The 20641-nt window shown below is 36.0% G+C and overlaps 1 protein-coding gene and 1 pseudogene across 9 annotated transcripts in view; one reads left to right on the forward strand and one right to left on the reverse strand.

Moving 5' to 3' along the window:
* Positions 1-20641, reverse strand: part of NTNG1 (netrin G1) — a 337549-nt gene that overhangs the window by 292934 nt on the left and 23974 nt on the right. The gene's annotated exons all lie outside the window — the stretch shown is intronic.
* LOC131504278 (LYR motif-containing protein 4-like) lies at positions 10310-10584 on the forward strand (annotated as a pseudogene).

Raw genomic sequence — 20641 nt, forward strand, 5'->3', positions numbered from 1 at the left:
ATATGGCATAGAAGACTTTGTTGTATTTGCAAGAAAGAATGAAAATGTCAACATTGTAAATGGGAACATAAATAAAAGTATAGCTGACAGAAGGTGGATATGGAAAAAGAGGAAGATAAGGTAAAAGCAGTGAAGCTCCCATCTTAATAAGTGGGAAGGTTGAGAGATATTATCAACTTGGTCTCTATCTCACTCAGTTTGAGGGGGTGCAACACTGTGGTCTTGAAAGTTGGTTGACCAAAAATATATTATCTTTTAAAGATTATCATGTATGACTAGAAATAATCACCTACATGTCAAAAAATGGAAAGGAGAGAGGGTAAAAGCCAAATTATATACCTGAGTTATAACCCCATCTTTAAAACAAATAGCCAATAGATTTTGCCTAAAATTGATAAGTCAAATAAACAGAAGTGTAACTAAACCTAGAACTATGGAGAAAACTGCTGGAAGTAAGTCAGAAACAAAGTTTTTAAAGTTGCCTCTCAGACAGGAGAGAAGAGAGGAATAGAACAGGAGGCCGCTTTTCATGGCTCTTCTGTACTCTTTTACTCGTTAACATGTGCATGTAGCATTCTGCTAAAAATGAAACTTAAAAAAGATAGGGGTGAGGGGGATAAAGGTCTGAACTAGGGTAAAAAGTCACTAGAAGTTTAGGGGCACAGGAGTAACAGAATGAAAGCAAGGCTTAGAACCATTAAAATGGAAGCTATCATGAACAGAAGTGAGACTGAGGAAGAATATCTAGAAACCTGCCTTAGATGAATTGTTTTCCACTGGGGCAATTTTGCCTCCCAGGGGGACATGTGGCAGGGTCTGGAAATACTTTATTTGTCACAGTTGGGGGTGTGTACTCCTGGAATCCAGTGGGTAGAGGCCAGGGATGATACTCAACACCCCCACAATGTACAGGACAGCCATTTCCAAGGAATTATCCGGCTCCAAATGCCACCAGCACCAAGGCTGAGAAACCCTGGTTTTGGCTCAGGTCATGATCTTGTGGTTCATGAGATCGAGCCGTGCTTTGGGCTCTGTGCTGATGGCATGGAGACTGCTTGGGATTCTCTCTCCCTCTCTCTCTTTTCCTCCCCCCCCAAAATAAGTAAATAAACTTAAAAAAAAAACAAAAAACCTCTGCTTTAGACTATGTACATTTGTTCAAATGTAAGGTAGAAAGTCATCAAAATAGGCAAATGGCAGTAAGAACTGAACAGAAGAAACATGAGGAAATGGCATTTGGAGCAACCTGGATGTGTTACATGAAAATCAGAAACCCTTGCAAATACAGAGTGTGAACAATTACATTCCTTTTATCCACTTTAGTGAATTCCCTATTGTAGTACAGCACTGTATTTAACCTGCGAATTTTTAGTATATTCCAATTCAGATAAATACCATGACATCCTTAAGCCTCACTGTAAGGAGTATATGCAGTTCATTCCTGTCAGCTAATAAACTTAATGGTGATGTTAAGTACACACTTTGCTAATAAATGAGTATAGGTAATCCTTAAATTCCTTAGTTGAGAATCAATACAACGGAGTTATTTATAAGAGTTAATTCAGTAAAAATGTTCCTCCAAGGCATCTTGGATTCAGATACCTAGAGTAAAGGTATCTAGACACATAGATATCTAGATACATAAAGATCTATGAAAATGCTTAGTGATTTTTACCTTATTTCAGAAACAAATAATGTATAGAGTAGACCACCTTATCTGTGGTTTTGCTTTCTCAGGTTTCAGTTACCCTTGGCCAACTGCAGTCCATAAGCATCAGATGACCTCTTCCTTCTGACATATCATCAGGTCAATAGTAGCCTAACACTATGCCACAATGCCTGCATCATTCACCTCACTTCATCTCATCATGTAGGCATTTTGTCATCTCATATCATGACAAGAAGAAGGGTGTCTACAGTACCATAAGCCATTTTGAGAGAGAGAGAAGGAGGGAGAGACCACATTCATATAACTTTTATTATGGTATACTATTATAATTATTCTTTTATTTTGAGTTATTGTCAATCTCTTACGGTGACTCTGAATTAAACTTTATCATAGGTATAACACAGATAGGAAAAAACATTGGGTTTGATACTGTCTGTGGTTTCAGGTATCCACTGAAGGTCTTGGAACATAACCCCCACAGATAAGGGACTCCAGTATCTTTCTTATCAGATGAGTTGCTGACTACAGTTGAATGGGGGAAAAGGGGTATCCATAGGGAATGGGCAGTCATTTGTTTTTCCCTAAATCAATCTCCCTACCAACGTGCTACTCTATAAGCCATTAGTTTCTTTGCAAGAAGACTTGACTTTATAATCAAAAGCTGTCACTTTCCCATGCCAGAGAAAGTTCTTTGAGGGTAGGAACCTTGCCTTACTCAACTTCCTTTCCCTCTCAGTGCCCAGCCTTGAAAATAGATGGTCCTCAATAAGTAGTTATTGATTTGTACTGAATTGGTGAATTTAATTTCAAACTGCCCCCAGCAAGAATCTGTACTTGTCAACACTAAAATTACTTATGATCCTATGAAGAACATAACCAACTGACAAAGTTATGAATCTTTCCCAAACTGGCCTTAGAACTTCTTGTGATTCTCACCATGCATGTTGTAAATGAGTTTGGAATTTGCATGCCAAGTTGAAATATGGTGACCTAGAGAATGTCTATGATTGATCTCATTCAAGCAAATTTACTCATTGTCCCCCAATACCTCACTATAATTAGACACTGGCTTTTTGTTTTAAATTACGTAATGGTTTTTCATAGGAGACATCTGTCTTGTAACTTGCCTGATTCTCTTAGGAAAAAAAAAAAAAAGAAAACAAACTGAAAGGAAAGGGAAAAATACCTTAGTGACATTAATTATACCAGCATGTTTTCCAGTGCTTTGAAAGGGGGATTCTGAGCATTGACTACCATTGAAATGAAGCCTAAAGGGTACACTACAGTTCTGAAAACCCCACTTAATGTTCTTATCGCTCCAAGAAATCTAGTCATATCCTGATGGCTACCTAGTGTGACAATCCAATTTCTCCTATTAAGTTGCCCAAGGCAGTAGCCTGGTGTGTGCTAGTGCCAGGATCCCTCTGCAGGTTGTTGAATTCCGTAATGCCTCTTGCTTTCCAACAAAAATTGAGCAGGATATAACATACCAGTAGGTAAAGGTCCTTCCAACCCCAGGATAGACTTGAAAAGAAACTTTACACTCTGATTGCAGTATTGTTGTACTTCATTCATCCCAATAAACTGCTGCTTCTTGTGTTTGGAGTTTTTATGAAGCATCCAAGAAGAATTACTATGTTGAGGTCTGCTGGGCAAGTACAGCTTAGTTGTGAAATTCAGAAAGCACTAGCTTAATTTGAAGCTAGTAGTATAAGTGCTCTTGAATACTTTATAGTATTTGAGCATTCATACATTCATCAATCAAACATTGATCAAATAAATAAATAAAATATTTATAATGCAAAAATCAGGGTAGATCAACATTTTAAAGTTCATTCATTCATTCATTCATTCAAGCAACCACTATTAAGTAACTATTATATATCAGGTATGGTACTAAATTCTATGAATATGGCTGAATTATCCTGGCCCTTGAAAAATGTATAGGCTGATATTTCACCCTCAACTCTGAACTTGCTTTAAAATTACCAGAGCAATTAAAAAACAACCTGTGTACTTCATCTCCAAAGGTAGGTCCCAAACACTGGCACTGCTTTTTTTTTTTAATATCATTTTAATTTGTTTAATATATTTTCAAGTGCTTTTTTTTGGGAAAGCATCCATCATCTCTTAACCATGTGAAACTTAGTCGCTTGAAGGGGAACTGGCTCAAATTTACTTCCATTTCACCTATATCTTAGAAGTCTCTAATTGTTAGAAATATTAAATATAAAATTAAAAACAAAAGAATCTTACAAAACAGAATATGCAAATACATTTAAATGATTGACTTCAATATTTATATTTTTCAAGAATATCTGCAAAGCAGTAAATTTAATGGTTAAGTAAACAGCATTTAGAATCACATATTTGGCTTTAAGTCAGTCAGCCATTAATTATTGGCAATAAAAGTTCAAGCTAGTTTAATAATTTCTGTAAGGATTTAAACATTGGCATTTAAACACCCTAGCAGAGAACGAAATCCTTGCTCTAATAGGTGAACTACACAAACAAACAGGAGATCATAGTATAGAGTAGTAAGTGCTATCACAGGCATAGACAGGGTGCTTCTGGAGCACTTTAGAAGGCTGTAAAGATCAGCCTTGCAGGGATGGGGTGGTGGTCAGGGAAAGCTTTATCAATAAAAATAGATTAAAGCTTCTAAAGAAGAGGAAAAGTCCTTCTAAGAAGGGTCAGAGAAGGAGGGAGACAAGAAAGCAAAGAAATGAGAAAATAAGCAAGAAGAGGGTCACCTGGGTGGCTTAGTCGGTTGGGTGGCCAGCTTCGGCCCAGGTCATGATCTCACCGTCCATGGGTTCGAGCCCCGCATCGGGCTCTGTGCTAACAGCTCAGAGCCTGGAGCCTGCTTTGGATTCTGTGTACCCCCCTCTCTCTGCCCCTGCCCCACTCGTGCTCTGTCTTGCTCTGTCTCTCAAAAATAAATAAAAGTAAATGTTAAAAAAAATTTTAATAAAGAAAATAAGAAAATAAGCAAGAAGACATGCATATTTTAGCATATTTTTGAACAAAATATCCAGCCAAATTGATGGATTCTGCAGTGGAAATTCATGGAATTCAGCTCAAGCATCAGTAGTGTATCCCTACACAAGTCACTAAACTTTTTTGATCCTTTATTCATTTATAACTTGAGGACAATGATAGATACCTGACGGGGTTATTATAAGGAACAGAAAATGTAGCATGAAACACTCAATAAATGCCATCATTAAGCAGATAGAGATGATTCAAAAACAAAAACTATTCAAATATTGTTGTAGTGATTGGATTAAAATTATAGTTTGTTAGTTTAGAAGACTGAAATCTCGGGGTACCTGGGAGGCTCGGTCGGTTGAGTGTCCGACTTCAGTTCAGGTCATGATCATATGGTTTGCGGGTTTGAGCTGCACGTTGGGCTCTGGGCTGACAGCTCAGTGCCTGGAGCCTGCTTCAGATTCTGTGTGTGTCTCTGCCTCTCTGCCCCTCTCCCACTTGTGCTCTCCCTCTCTCTCAAAGATAAATAAACATTAAAAAAAAAAGAAGACAACAACAGAAATCTCAAGATCAAATAAAAACAATCTTGACATACTTTTCTCCACTGAAATATAGTACATATTACTTTTTAAGCTACATTAATCCTGAACAGGACTCAATTTTCCTCTTCTAATAGTGATATTGACTAGTGTAATGCACTGATTAATCAAGATCAGAAAATTCTGAAGGAATTAGAACGGAATTTAAATGCTATACAGAAATGGAATTCTAAAACTCAAATCTCTCTTCCAGCACTGAGAATAAACATTCAATGTGACACTGAAGTATTTCGATGCTTAAGATTTGCTTATCTATCTTAGGATGGTGGGCAAGAATAAAGATCTATGATTGTTGTCTCATTTTATTTCACTGCTCTAAACAAGAATTTCTTAAACATCTCACACTACTTCACCAGATGGGTATGGTCTTCCTTAAAATCCAGACAGCTATAAAACTTTACTTTCTAGGTAGCAAATGTGTTGGAGCATTATTAAAAGGTGTTGGGCATGGCATATAATTTTTCGGGCAAAGCAAAGTGTTATGGGTCATATTTTGTTGTCAAAGAAACACTGGCCCAATTCTTTACTTCTTCCTTGCCCCTAGCAACAAACAAAAAAACAAACAGATGAAAACAAACAAACAATATGACAGGATATTCAACTGATCTATTACTGAAAAAGAGAAACACCAATCCCTTTCAATCAGGGCTTTGAAATTGGTATTTCTAAAGAATCACACAAGTCTTTCTGTATTCTAGGCTACGCTATATCCAACCCTAGAAATAAGTAAGTAAATAAATAGATAAGAATAAAGGGGAAAAGGAACAAAATAGAAAATGGAAAAGACTTCTAGAATAGTGAATTATGAGGAAATTTTAAGGTGCTATGGAAAAAAATGCAGTATGGCTGGATATATCTCAGTAAATCTATGGAGCACACCTACTTTTATTCTTTGATACATAACACATTACGGCTTACAAGTGAAGTATAATTTCAATTCCTACTCCTGAGCCATTATGATGTTCTTGGGGACCAGTTAATTTATTACTGAGCTTTCCTATACCAATCTCATACCAGTCTGGAAACAGAAAAGTCCTCTCTTCTGAATAAGGTGATTTCTGTAGAAACACAGCTGTTCTCAAAAGTTCACAGCACATAGATCGCAGGACACTACCAAGTTCTCTACTTTAGAGTTTCCAAGAAAAATTATTTTCACATACCACAAACATTCTATCAAGTACCTATTGCTTTTTAAAATGCTAGGTTTTTTTTTTTTCAAGTATCAATTAGTGAATTTATGTTTATGAGAGTCCCTAGTGAGAGGATATGGGAAAAGCAGTCTACAATTTAAGGCAAACCCTTTTCAGATTGGTTTCACAAAAATTCCTTTTCTCTTAAGACAACTTATAAAAACAAAGCCAATGGATGCCACATTCTGAGAATGGCTGAACCAAATGACTGGTCACTTTTTTTTTTTTTTTCCTAGTAACAGTACAGTTAAGTGTATGTTAAGTCTTGGATTCTAGAATTTTGACTTCATGAATTATGCCATAGTATACAAGTTAAACATAAGAAGTTTAAACCAGACTGCCAAGATTTTTGCTAATTTTGTGGCTTTGGGCAATGACATAACTTTTCTGTGCTCTACCCTCTTCATTTGAAAAATGGGACACTACCTAATTATGGAGTTGCTATGAGTTAGCACACCCAGAAGTTCTTATAATAGTGCCTCACACATAGTAGGCACTCATTAGAAGTTAGCTTTTAATATATTATTGCAGTCTCCAAGAATTCGCTTGGCAGAGTACAGGTTTTGGAATTAGGGATGAATCCCACCCCAGTCATTCATCAGCTTTGTGATGACAGACAAAACTATTTGACCTCTCTGAGTCTCCGTGTTCTCAAGAGTAAAATAAGGACAATAATACCCACCTCATACTGGTTTGAGGATTAAACAAGCAACAAGCAATATGCTTGCTATATAGTCAAGTGGCTATCTGAAAAGCATACAACAACTAAAGCAAATAAATAGCATATATACTAGATTGTCAAGTTGGTAAAGGAAGGAAACAAAAAGACTGAAGAATAAGTTAAACATTTGGTTCTAAAGACTCCTGGATCTCTCATCTACCATGTCCCCTCCTTTCCCCACTTCCCCAGGAAAATCCAGGCTATTGATAAAAGTATTTCTATGCCCCAAAGTGAATGTGATACTTGAAAATCAGTCAGGAGTATTGTCAGCCTTTGGCAATCATACTGAATCGGACAAGGTTAATCATGGTCACTTTAGAGCCTCCGGAAATACCGTGGGCCTTCAGAGGGTGGGTGGTCAGTCATGTCTATGAGGGTCAGGGAAATGGAGTTTAGAGTGATAGACGCAGCAGGTGTGTAGTGACTAATGCTGGGAACTGCAGCACTCACAGAGCCCCACGGAAGCTTGGCAAAGAACAGCGGGAGAGCCTCTAGGCCTCTGCCGGGCCACTCAATGGCAGACCAACGCAAGCCACTGAGACTCAAAAACAATCCAGTGTCTTTGAAGCAGCCAGACACCTTGAGGGAAGAAAAACCTTAATCTCAAGTCTTAAATCTCCTTTCCGTGCCTTCTGCCAATGATTTTGAGAAGATGGTGAAAGGCCAGTGGGGAGGAGAAATAGATGTTTCTAAGTCCAAGACTCAGAGCTGGTACAGAATGATTAGAGAAAATTAGGAAGTGTTTAGTTAAACGTGTACATAATGAGAAAAAAAATTTAAATACTTGCTGAGCATTTTAAAACATCAATAACTCAGCCATTTATATTTTTAAATATTAAAAAGGGCACAGAGTGTAGTATTGATTTGAAATACAGGAATGTCATGCTAAAAAAATGTATCTGGTTTTGAACTGACAAAATAAGACCAATCAATCTGGTTTTATTCACATACTAAGGGCTACATTTCAACATAATGAAATTTTGCCTTATTAAAATGTAGGTTAGGATACTCAATATTTGTATGGTACAACAAGTAATAATGGCCCCATTATTAACCTCCTATTCTTTAAAAAGTTCCAAAAAAAGAAACAGGAATTGAGAGCCTAGATGTATCTATAATATGACAAACAGTTGCCTATTATCTTATTTTGGGGTCAGCAATGGTAACTCAATAAATTGTAATGTGTTTTATAAACCTGACCTATAATTGCTGTTTTAAAACAAAACATAAATAATACCAAATGGTACATCCAATTAATTCATTTCCAACTGGTTTTGATTATCAGCACCAATAATTATGTTCAGTTTGTATCTGGTTATTAGCCTTAATGATACTATATCTGACATTTAAGTAATTACTTTTTTACCAGCATCATCAGTAACAATAATTTTTTGCTTGTAATTAGTTGATTTGTCATTCATTAAGGCTGCTAAATTATCCTATTAAATCATCATCCACAAGATGATCATAAAGATAAAAAAAATATTGCATGGGTACTGAAACCTGTCACTCACTTGAACTTTGAAGTATGACGTAGACATGGCCTAAGAAAAAAAGAAATAATTTATTGATCTTCTTTAGGCTCTAATACGCCCTTCAACCTCACTTCCTTTATGGCTTAAAGTATATTTTTTAAGTAAAAAACCTAAATAGCAAAACACTTTGAAAATAATTTTCTTAATTTTCTTAAAAAGCAGATGTGATGGTCTTTTTGAAGTGTAAACTCACTATGCTACAGCCACCAGTTATTCAAACACTAATTTAGGTGTTGCTATGGAAGTGTTTTATAGATGTGATTAAAACCCATAATCAATTTGACTTTTAAGTAAGGAAGATCACCCTAGATAGTCTGGATAGGCCTAATTCAATCAGCTTAAAGGCTATAAGAGCAGAGGCAAGGCTTTCCTGAAGAAGAAATTGTGACTATGGAAAGCAGCCTCAGAACATGCTTGAGAGTTCAAGCCTACCCTTCCTGATAGTCTACCTTACAATTTTGGACTTGCCTAGCCAGCCTCCATAGTAAACCAATTCTTTGCAATACTTTTCTTTTCTTTTTTTTTTTATATGAAATTTATTGTCAAATTGGTTTTCATAGCACTGGGTGTTGTATGCAATACTTTTCTAAATACAGAGGCACCTGAGTGGCTCAGTTAGTTAAGCATCCAACTCTTGGTTTTGGCTCAGGTCATGATCTCATGCTCTCCTGAGTTTGAGCCCCACACCTGCCAGCACAGATCCTGCTTGGTATTCTATGTCTCCCTCTCTCTCTTCCTCCCCTCTACTCATGCTTTCTCTCTCTCAAAAATTAATAACCAAACCTTAAAAAAATTTTTTAAATACTTTTCTAAATATATATCTCCTACTAGTTCTGCTTCTCTGGTTGGACTCTGATACAGCACGCTAGCACGAGGTGGTTTGGGTGTTGTATCAGACAGAAGAGATAGATAGTAGAAAGTACTCCTTGACCTAAAATGGATAGCTTACCATTTAAAATTTCATTAGTGGATAGTCATTCACTTCTTTGTGTGATCCCATAAAAATGTAGATGTTTCTAGAAGGGGTAGCAGCATAAATATTCCTATTAAGACCTTCCCCTTTAAAGGTCCTCAATTCCCATGTGAGGCACTAAGAGGATAGAACCCATAAGTTGTAAAGATCAGGGGAGGAGTAAGCAGCAAATGGAAGTGTTGCTACCTCATAGCTTGGCCAAGGGCCAGTCTTGTCAGAACTAGTATTGATCCATTTAAGTTACTGTAGATTTCTGCTCCGTTATAAACTTGCCTTCTCCCAGGCAGGCAAGACCTTAAAGAAATGTACACGCATTAGGATTCCATTATCAAAAGAACAGTCATGCCATGTTTCAAAAAACTCTGGAAGAAATCTGGAAAGAACACAAATACATGGAGAGTAAATAACATGCTACTAAATAATGAATGAGTAAACCAAGAGATCAAGGAAAAAAATTAAAAAATACATGGAGGGACAGTGCTCACCAAGGCCGATGCCTAGCCCTCTAGCAAGACCAAGCCCCACTGCATTTTATTTTATTTCGTTCGTGGTTTTGCATAGACTAAAGTTTTGTGGGTTAGGTTCAACTCTGGACCTCCTTAAAGAGGACCCATTTTTTTTTCTTTCCAAAATGACAGCTTCCAGCCATGCACTAGTGTTAGATTTGCACTGGGTGATGCTGAGAGATAGCAAGCATTTCAGCTCCTATAATTACAGAACTTATGTGGTAAGGAGGATAAGAGATGACTTCAGAGAAAATAAGAAGGTAAAGGATCCTGTAGAAATTCAAACCCTAGTGAATAAAGTCAAAATAGGCCTCGGAATAATCCATTGCAGGTCCACATTGGTCAACTGTATTTGACTGACAAGTTTATGAATGAGAATCAAGAGAAGTCCAGGACTTAGGGAGCTGGCACCAGGCACCTCCAACAGCTGTAGACCACCTTCAGCATTCATTCTCTGCTTGGGATGGGGGCTCTCAACAGAACACAAGTAGTCTCTTACATCAGCTTAAAACAGCTTCTTGCTCTGTCTGCTGTAGGAGCAGCTCAGTCAGATTTCCATTCTTCTTCAGCCTTAGTGGAAAAGGATGGCTCTCTCTGGGTTTGAGTATTAGAATGAAGACCTGAAGCTCACTCAGAATAATTCTGTGTATTATTGTGTCACTCCTCTTTTATATCTCATCATCACCTGTTTAGAGCACTTCCACACTTTGTTTTTGCTTCATTGACAGTAAACAGAACTCTCTAAAAAAAAAAAAAAAAACATGGATACAAGTGAAAATGAAAACACAATGGTCCAAAATCTTTGAGACACAGCAAAAGCTATTCTAAGAGGGAAGATTAGAGCATTATAGGCCTATATGAAGAAGCAAGAAAAATCTCAAATAAACAACATAACCTTACGCATAAAGGACCCAGAAAAAGTAAAACAAACAAAGCCCAGGGCTAGTAGAAGGAAGGAAATAATAAAGATTAGGGAAGAAATAAATGAAATAAAAACTAGAAAAACAATTAAACCTGGATCTGGTTCTATGAAAAGACAAACAAAATTAATAAACCCTTTAGTCAGTCTCATCAAAAACAGAGAGCGAGAAAGATACAAAGGATAATAAGAAAATATTACAAAAAAATTGTATGTCAACAAATTGGACAACCTAGAAGAAATGGATAAATGCCTAAAAACATATAATCTTCCAAAACTGAAACAGGAAGAAATAGAAAATTAGAACAGACTGATTACTAGCAATTAAATTGAATTGGTAATAAAAAAAACTCCCAACAAATAAAAGTCTAAGACCAGGTGACTTCACAGATGCATTCTATTAACATTTAAAGAGTTAATACCTATTTTTCTCAAGCTGTTCCCAAAAAGAAGAGGAAGGAAATCTTCCAAATTTATTGTATTAAGTCCGCATTACCCTGATACCTAAAACCAGATAAAGACACCACAATAAAAGAAAAATACAGGCCAATATCACTGATGAACACAGATTCTAAAATCCTCAACAAAATAGTAGAAAGCCAAATCCAACAATACATAAAAAAATCATTCACCACAATCAAGTGGGATTCATTCCAGGAATACAAGTGTGGTTCAATATTTGCAAATCAATCAACATGATACATCACATTAACAAGAGAAAATATAAAAACTATGTGATCATTTTAATAGATGCAGAAAAAGCATTTGACAAATTACAGCATCCATTCATGATAAAAACTTTCAAAAAAGTAGGTTTAGAGGAAACATACTGCAACATAATAAAGGCCATATATGAAAAACTCACAGTTAACATCATATTCAATGGTGAAAAATTGAGAGGTTTTCCTCTAAAATAAGGAATAAGACAAGTCCACTTTCACTACTTTTATTCAAAATAGTAGTGGAAGTCCTAACGGCAGCAATCAGAAAAGAAATAGACATCCAAATTGGTAAGAAAGAAGTAAAACTTCTATTATTTGCAGAGGACATGGCACTCTATGTTGAAAACCCAAAAGACTCCACCAAAAAGCTATGGTAACTCATAAAGGAAGTAAGTAAAGTTGCAGGATAAAAAATTAATATCCAGAAATTGGTTGTATTTCTATACACCAATAATGAAGCAGAAAGAGAAATTAAGAAAACAATCCCACTTACAATTGCACCAAAAATAATAAAATGCTTAGGAAGAAACTTAACCAAGAAGACAAAAAAGATCTGTCTTCTGAAGACTATAAAACATTGATGAAAAAAGTTCTAGATGACACAAACAAATGGAAAGATATTCTATGCTCATGGATTGGGAGAATAAATATTGTTAAAATGACAATATTGCCCAAAGCAATCTACAGATTTAATGAAATACCTATCAAATTATCAACACTTTTCATAGAACTAGAACCAATAATGCTAAAAGTAGAATAGAATCACAAAAGACTCTGAATAACCAAAGCAATCTTGGGAAAGAACAACAAAGCTAAAGGTATCACAATCCAAGATTTCAAGATATACTACAATGCTATAGTAATCACAATGTTGTGGTAATGGCACAAAAACAGACACATAGATACATGGAACAGAATAGAGGGTCCAGAAGTAAGCCCACACTTATATGGTCAATTAATCTACAACAAAGGAGGCAAGAAATATACAATGGAGACAAGACAGTCTCAACTGATACTGGGAAAACTGGAAAGCTACATGCAAAAGAATGAAACTGAACCACTTTCTTACACCATATACAAAAATAAACTCATAACAGACTAAATACCTAAATGTGAGACCTGAAACTATAAAACTCCTAGAAGAAACCAGGCAGCAGTTTGTTTGACATAGGCCATGGAAACATTTTTCTAGATATGTCTCCTGAGGAAAGGGAAACAAAAGCAAAATTAAACTATTAGGAATATACTAAAATGAAAAGCTTTTGTACAGCAAAGGAAACCATCAACAAAACAAAAAGGCAACCTACTAAATTGAAGAATATATTTGCAAATGATATATCCAATAAGGGGTTAATAACAAAAATTTGTAAAGAACTTACACAACTCAACACCACAAAAAACAAATAATTCAATTAAAAATGTGCAGAAGCCCTGAACAGACATTTTTCCAAAGAAGATATACACATGAGTTTCTTAGGAGCCAAACTTAGGAGTTTCCTCAAAAAATTAAAAATAGAATTATTGGACAATCCAGTAATTCCACTATGGGGTACTTACCCAAAGAAAATGAACACTTAATTCAAAAAGATATATGTGGGTGCCTAGATGGCTCACTTGGTTAGGCACCCAACTCTTGATTTTGGCTCAGGTCATGATTTCACTGTTCGTGGGTTTGAGCCCCATGTTGGACTCTATGCTAACAGCTCAGCGCCTGCTTGGGATTCTCTCTCCCTCTTTCCTGCCCCTCCCCCACTCTTTCTCCTCTCTCTCTCAAAATAAACATTTTTTAAAAAAGATATATGCTCCCCTATGTTTATTGCAGCATTATTACAAGAGCCAAGACATAGAAGCAACCAAGGGGATCCATTGATAGATGAATGCATAAAAAAGATGTGAGATACACACACACACACACACACACACACACACACACACACACACACACTATAGAATATTACTCTGCCATAGAAAAAGAATGGAATCTTGCCATTTGCAACAACATGGGTGGATCTAGAGGGTATAATGTTAACTGAAATGAGTCAGTCAGAGAAAGACAAATACCATATGATTTCACTCATATGAGGAATTTAAGAAACAAATGAACAAAGAAAACAAACAAAAAACCAGACTCAAATACAGAGGACAAATTGTGGTTGCCAGAGGGGAAGAAGGTGGGAGGATAGGTGAAAGGATAGCAGAGTACACTTATCTTGTTGAGCACTGAGAAATATATAGAATTTTTGAATTATATTGTATACCTGAAACTAACACTATATATTAATTATGCTTTAATTTAAAAATCTCTAAAAATACTCTATAAAAATACCCACTCAAGCAAACAGTTTGATACACAGACTACAGAATCAAAGAATATATATCTAGATTAAACTCTTTTAAATGGATAGTTTCGGGGCGCCTGGGTGGCTCAGTCGGTTAAGCGTCCGACTTCGGCTCAGGTCACGATCTCTCACTCCGTGGGTTCGAGCCCCACGTCGGGCTCTGTGCTGACAGCTCAGAGCCTGGAGCCTGTTTCAGATTCTGTGTCTCCCTCTCTCTCTGACCCTCCCCCGTTCATGCTCTGTCTCTCCCTGTATAAAAAATAAATAAACGTTAAAAAATAAATAAATAAATGGATAGTTTCATTTTTGCTATACCAACAAATGTCGGTATGGGTTTGGTAGGGGAAAAAAAAAAAGGCGGCCTACATAATGGAGGACTTCATGATGGTTTCAGTAAATTTTGGACTATCAAAAACATGATGCATATTTAAAATTGGTTAATTTGATCAATTTTTTTTAGATATTTAAGATATTTCTATAGATTTTGTTTCTGGTCATTTCTATGATCAGCCCTCTATGGTTGAGCAAATGACAGACCTGTCCCAAGATTGGAGGATTCAGTTAAATAGTAGAGAGATCAAAGACCTTGCTATAGATTTGGGGGAAAAAATTATACCATGTGCTTGTGCTTATGTCCACCCAGGATGCCATTCAAAAGAGAATGATTTTAAAATAGATTTACCACTGGGTTTATTTTGTTGACCTTGGGAAATGTCACCTCCATTTCATTCCACCTCTATTTTCCTCAAAGGAGCAGAGCTGCTCACGAGCAGGTGAAGGCAGAAACACGTGGCCAAGTTAAAGTAAAGATATTGCAAGTTTCTACACAGAGAGAAACATTTTCAGCTATCCAGAATGTTAACAAGGAATAGGATTTGTGTATCAGAAAAGTACTCTCCTGAGCATAGTGTCTTAGTTTATAGATTAGTGACTACTTCATTATAAACACAAATTTAGAGCTTTCTGAAATTATTTATGTTAGAGTCTAGTACTGAAGTCTTTTTTTTTTCCTTGACATTATTCTAAAATGGAAGGGAGAACATTACCCATGATTTCCTATGATAATTTTGGACTTCCACTCAAGAGAAGGAAAGAAAAGCAAGCAGAAGCAACATTTGAGAACTGTCTTCCTCATTTCAGACTGCGACTACATGAATAATCTTCTATTTTCACAGTAAAGCTCCCATTAGTTATACTGTGAAACTGCAGGCTACTTTTTCTCCAGAGATCTCAAAGTTCTTTTCTGGTATCAATTTGTCAATAGCCCAATGCCTCTGATTGTATGGAGCCCACAGGAATCTGAGAAAGCCTTTCATAGGCTTTATGACAACCAAGCTAAGGAGTATCCATAATGACTGCAAAGTTCTTTTGCCAAGTGCTTACTTAACTAACAAAAGACATTTCCATTAAAAGAAAAAAAGTATGGCTTTGAAAAAAATTGAAAACTCAAGGGCGACATATTTACATCCTTCTTAAATCTACTCAAGCTTTCATTCAAAGATTAAATTTACGCATGTTATACACTTACACAGTGCCTGGTAAAGTATACCCAATAAAATTCATTACTATTAACTTTACAAATATATGATAACCTAACATCTATTATTTATTAGTTATTGTGACTTAGAAAAAGTCATTAACCTTTTCAGATCTCGGCTTTCTCATTTATAAAATGGGGCTTTGCCACCTACATATTAGGATTAACATTATTCAAGATGTATGAGATCATTTTTAAGTTGTTTTTACTGGAAATATGAATTTTTAGTATAATTAGCCTGGGATTTGAACTTTAAACACTTTAGAAATTCAACACAGATAATAATGAACTATATGTAATAGCATTATATATCACAAATATTTAATAAACTGGGAAAAATGTAACACTGATGTTCTACCATTTATGGCTAGATTCCTTCAGAATAAAGTTTTTCTTGGTGACCACGCATAAATTCGTGTCACTTTAAGGATGGCTGTAGGCAGATTCATGGAGTTATGAAGATTTGTTCTGGAACATTCTGAAGCAAAACTTAAAAAGGCATTTAAGCAGTCTTATAAATGCTTCTAACTGGAAAACAATGGTAAAACCAATAGTCCAGTGTGCCAACGAAAATGTCATATAGTCTTAAATGAGTATTTTGGGAGAAGAAGGAACATTGGGGTTTGGGCTAGGATTATGGAAGACCCTCTGAGCATCAGAACTTATAGACATAAGCCAGGTTAGGTTGCTTGTATTTGAATTCTGTGTTCACTGTGATCTTTCTGACTACTCCCACATCTGAACAAGGACACAAACCCATGATACTCAATGACAATAGCAGTGACTTTGATATGTAATCACCTATTGTTAGGAATTATTATATATCTCACTTATGTAAGTGTCATCTCTCCAGCAAAGCTTTTGGTATCAAAGGCCTAAGTCAAACCAAGGGTCTGGTATGTATTGAGTGACTTTTTCTTATACCATATTTTACAGGTTTCAAAGTTAATGATGTCAGTGAATCTTCACAAAAACCAGGCAAAAGAACCCGGAGCTCTGAAAGGTTAAATAGGCAACTTGTCCAAAGTTACTGGGGTAGGCTTCAATAAATATTTATTGAATTGAATCTCCATATCATCTGTTAAGTACCATGATTTGTGATCACTGAGCTTGCAAATACATAATAAGAGTTATAGTGCCTTGTATGGCACTTTCCCCTGTTTTATATAGTACTTTGCATTTTATAAAGTGCCTTCACCCACATAATTGTGTTTAATGATTGATATCTTAGAGAGTGGGAGAACATGCCAAGTGTAAGAAATGATGTTCCAGTATTATGTGGTAGGAAACATAAGGACAGCTGAGCAGGATTTAGATTAATTCATGGATGGCACAGTCATAACATTTGTTACTGTTGAGATAGATCCACAAAAGGAAATTATTTGAAAGGAAAGCTAAAGACAGGGCTTTGCTTATCTCCTTAAGCTATAATGTCCTTCTCTTTCTTCCTCCATCTCAGAACAGCTTACTCTTCCTTCAAAGCTCAGCTTAAAGACCATCTCCTCTATGAAACTACCACTGAGTTCTCTGAGTTTGCAATGAATCACTTCCCTCTGAATTCTCACAGCTCTTTAAATGTAGCTCTTGCATAGAATTTATTTCCTTCTGCTTAGTAAGTAACTGTTTACAAAGCTTCTTGAAAGCAGAATCTCCCGTTATCTCCCATTTTGCCCACCACAGGGTTCTGGCAGTATTAAATGAACTGGAGGGAACCCACTATTTAAAATACTGAATACTCCCATAAAATATCCCAAAGGGTGGTCTCATGCCAGATTCTGCAAGAGGTTACTTCGATATTGTAAATGATAGCAAGGAAGGTGGAAAGAAGAATCGAAGAGGCAGAAAAGATTATTGAGAGACAATAAAAAAATTAAAAAGTAAAAGTGCACAGAGCAGAGATTTGGGAAAGCAGACTGTTAGAAGAAAGCTCATCCCACAGTTATATATTAAGTGTCCACTATATCTCCGGCACTAAACTAATTTCTGTGGATGAAAAACAGAACAGGGCTCTGTCTCTGTTCTTCAAGGAGCTTCCAACCCAGTGTGGAAGGCAGTCAAATAACCCATAATTACAAAACTAAGTGCTAAATGTATTGTTAAGGGTAACTACCTATTATAATGTGGCAGTTGCAAGTCTTAAAAATTCTTGTTTTTAAATTGCCTTAAAAATATGAGGAAATGGGCTGGCTGGGTGGCTCACTCAGTTAAACATCTGACTTTGGCTCAGGTCATGATTTCCCAGTTCGTGAGGTTGAGCCCTGCATCAGGTGAGCTTAAGCCTCACTTTGGACTCAAGCCATATATATGCATACGTATGTATATATACATATACATACACACATGGAAATGAAGTTGGGGCTAGATTTCTAGTCTTGTGATGACAAAATTATTTTACTGTAGGAGTTTCAATAATAAAGTTGCATGTTTCCTATTTCAAAGAATATACTATGCTAAACTTATAACATCATTGAGCAAATCTAGCACTTGACAACATCCAGACTTTCTTCAAGAAGAATCAGTTTTACTTTCCTATCACCACCAGCATTATGATTATATACTCTCAAAGGAACTTTAATTTCTTCCTTGAAACATTCATCACTGTAGTAATTACTGGTATACTTGTGTCGTGTGTTTCTCCCTGCTTTGATCACGATGAGCTCTACAAGACTGGGAAATGTGTCTGTCTTGCTCATCCTTACAGCCCTAGCTCAGCACCATGCACCTACTACAGGCTCAATGAGTATTTGCTAAATTGGTTAAATTACTAATATTTGTTACTTTTGTAATTCAATAACATAAAAATAAAATTTCTCTATGGCTTGCAACAGCTTTTTCCCCACTGTGAGGTGCTAATTCCAAAATGCAGTGTGAGTCCAGAACAAGATCAAATTATAACTGAAATCCACATAGTGCAAAAAACAGCAAACACAGTTGGGCAGCCTGTGCCCAACACAAAGAAGCCAACCAAGTCTTAGATGGGGGCTGAGATCCAACCTATTTTCTCTTTTCTAAGACATGGCGCAAGGATGCATTTCTTGGAAACAGAACCTCTTCCTGATTCACATAGTAGCCTTGATAATACAACTTGTTGGCTGCCCTAATTGAACACACTATCCAAATACCATGTGTACTGAAATATAGTGGGAGAAGGTGAGAATCATGGATCTAGGTTTCACTTAACAATGTTATTTTTAATAAAGGTATAATTGACATACATCATATTGATTTCAGGTGTACAACATAATGGATCAATATTTATATAATACTGCAAAAGGATCACCATGATAAGTCTAGTTAACATCTGTCACCATACATAGTTACAGAATTTTTTTTCTTGTGGTGAGGACTTTTAAGATATACTCTCTTAGCAACTTTCATATATGCAATACAATATTATTATAGTCACCACGCTGCACATTAATTACATCCTCACGACTTGTTTATTTTATAACTGCAATAACCCCCTTTTGACCCCCTTCAACCATTTCTCCCACCCCACATTCCAAGCCTCTGGTAACCACCAATCTGTTCTCTGTATTTATCAGCTTGGTTTTTTACTTTCTTTTTTTCTTTTTCTTTTAGATTCTACATGTAAGAGAGATCATATGGTATTTATCTTTCTCTGCTTAACTTATTTCATTAGTATAAGACCCCCAAGGTCCATCCATGTTGTCACAAATCACAAGATCTCATTCTTTTTTATGGCTGACCAATTTTCCATTATATATATATATATATATATATATATATATATATATATATATATATATATAATTTTCTCTATCCAGTGTTAGACATTTAGTTTGCTTCCATATCTTGGCTACTGCAAATAATGTTGCAAGGAAGAATGTTTCATTTTGTTGATCAGGACTTAGTGCAGGTGGAAATCCATTGGATATTTTTGAGGAAGGAGATACTGTAGGTAATATGGCAGCCAAGAATATTGATTTGGGATCCAGCATTTCCATTTCTCATACTGAATTTCTCTCTTCTACTTCAAAGCATCCATGAGAGCCAACATATTGTGCCCATTCCAACATTTGATTAATAAAATAGCTTTTATTTAATTTATTTTCACATAGGTAATATTTGTTAACATTTTCTTTTTGTTTTTAGACAGAGTGGTTATGCTCTCATTAGACATGTCTAGTGCATTTGTTAAAACACTATTCATTATAATCTCAGTGCAAATGCCATTGCATCCATGAATGATTATTTTAATACTTTGTTATTTAGAACACCTTTCATTTATTTCAAAACCACAATTGTGAAATTGTTATTTTAAATACCTCATTTGGAGCCAGACCCTCATAAGCAGTTAGTTAATAGATGCCATTGGTAACATCAGGAAAGGCCAGACAGTTCACAGAAAGGGGAACTAAAGGGAAAGCCTTCAGAACATCCCTTCAAAGCAGAATATGAAAATCAAAATGCCTTTAATTTTTTATCAACAGAAATGATCATCACAATGATAAAAATAATACTTATTGGGCATCTCCTATGTGCCAGACACTGCTAAGCACATCATTATCTTACTGTCCCTCAGAACAAAAAAGTGAAATAACTTGATTAAGTTGGAACTTGAACCTGAAGACTGTTTGAATTCAGTAAAATAGCTTTAAAAGCATGTACTTTCCCAAGTTAGACCACTCCACTTCTAAAAATACCTGGTTCTAAATGCCCAAGACCCAGGGATCTTGGAAACTTCCCATCTAGAAGGGGCAATAGACCCTTTCTTAGGAGGCCATAAAGAAGTACAAAGCTACTCCTTTACTGTTACTACTTCTAAAATAATCCCAAGTTGCCCCAAACAAACAAGCAAGTGCATAAAATATGTACCAACAGTGTACCTGTACTGTCAGTCTAAATGGAAACTTCCTGGCTGTGGTTTTAATTGGAAATGGAACCCTTCCCTTGCTGCCCAAATTTATTACAGTTAC

Source organism: Neofelis nebulosa, chromosome 2 (assembly GCF_028018385.1).
Source record: "Neofelis nebulosa isolate mNeoNeb1 chromosome 2, mNeoNeb1.pri, whole genome shotgun sequence".
NCBI lineage: Eukaryota > Metazoa > Chordata > Mammalia > Carnivora > Felidae > Neofelis > Neofelis nebulosa.